Source organism: Propithecus coquereli, unplaced genomic scaffold, assembly GCF_000956105.1.
Source record: "Propithecus coquereli isolate 6110/MARCELLA unplaced genomic scaffold, Pcoq_1.0 Scaffold15, whole genome shotgun sequence".
Lineage (NCBI taxonomy): Eukaryota > Metazoa > Chordata > Mammalia > Primates > Indriidae > Propithecus > Propithecus coquereli.
Window position 1 is genome coordinate 3,703,440 of NW_012139413.1, and position 1,691 is coordinate 3,705,130.

Sequence of the window (1,691 nt, forward strand, 5' to 3'; positions counted from 1 at the left end):
AATATTTTAAACTTTTGTGTTTTAATTTGTAAGGCAATAGATGATAATAGAAATAATCCACACAGAGACAGAGCTCTTTGGCATTGTCAATAATTTTTAATAGTAGTTAAGGGTTCCTGAGACCAAAAAGTGTGAGAGCTGCTGTCCTAGAGCAGCTGAACATTGAAAGTTCCTTGACAAATCTGACTGCCAATAACAAAGAATTGATGACACATAGAACCATCTCGTAAAAATAAAGGATGAAGGAAGGGCTTTAGAAATGGAGGCAGACGACTAGGATCAGAAAATCCAAGCCAGAGTCTAGTACAAGAAGGAGGGGCTAAAGGAGATTGTCTCTGGGGTGTAAATCATTTACCTGCTCTCTGTGGACTAGTTGTGCCTGGCAAATATAATTGCTTGGCAACCTCGGCAATTAGTTGTTTGAGACACAGATATGATTGCAGATTAGGGCTGCGTTTAATAATAATACCACATAAATTGCATGTGGCACTTAGGGACACTGTCCAAATCCTTTTGGAGTCATTATTCACAGCTATCCTTCTGTCATCATGTATCCCTTTACTTACAAAGAAATTGCACACTAATAGAAGAAAGAGTAGGCCTTTGGATTCAGGTAGTCCTGGATTCAAAATCCTGTCTACTCCTACCTTCATCTAGAGTTGCCGTGTGAGATCTTAACCATTTCAAGCCTGTCCTGCTGGAGGTGCCTGGAAGCACCAATGTCCTTGCCAAACAGCTCCTGTGCTGTGACTTTGGCTCTGGCTCTGACAGTGAGTCTTCCTTTGTGACCTCTCACAGTTTGAGCAGATTCGCCAGCTTTTCCAGTCAAGTCTTGGGGCCACTCAAACTTCTGTAACAAATTCCTTTTCTTTTTTCAGCAAAGAATGAGGTTTCCAATTTCTCCATGTCCTCGCCGAAACTTGATCCATTTTTTCATTATAGTCATGTGCTGCGTAATGACATTTCAGTCAACATATATGATGGCGGTCCCATAAGATTATAGTGGAACTGAAAAATTCCTATCACCTAACGACATGCTAGATATCATAACATCATAATGCAACGCATTAGTCACCTGTTTGTGGTGATGCTAGTGTACACAACCCTACTGTGCTGCCAGTCATAGGAAAGTATAGGACATATAATTACGTACAGTACATAATGCTTGATAATAAATGACTATGTTGCTGGTTTATATATTTACCCTATTATACTTTTATGATTATTTTATAGTATACTCCTTTTATTTATAAAAATAGTTAACTGTAAAACAGCCTCTTTTACAATATACTCCTTCTAGTTATTTTCTTAAAAAGTTAACTGTAGAACAGCCTCAGGCAGGTCCTTCACGAGATAGTCCAGAGGAAGACATTATCATCACAGGAGATGACAGCTCCATGCCTGTGATGGCCCTGAAGACCTTCCAGTGGGACAAGATGTGGAGGAGGAAGACAGTGATATCACTGATCCTGACCCTGTGGAGGCCTACACTAATGTGTGTGTTTGTGTCTTAGTTTCCAAGAAAAAATTTTAAAAGTAAAAAGAAATTTTTAAAAAAGCAGGCAACAGAAACTGCCTGTGAGAATGAACAAATGTCATATATGACAGTGGTCCCGTAAGTTTGTAACAGAACTGAAAAATTTCTATTGCCTAGTGACATCTTGATGATTCTGACCCTGTGGAGGCCTACA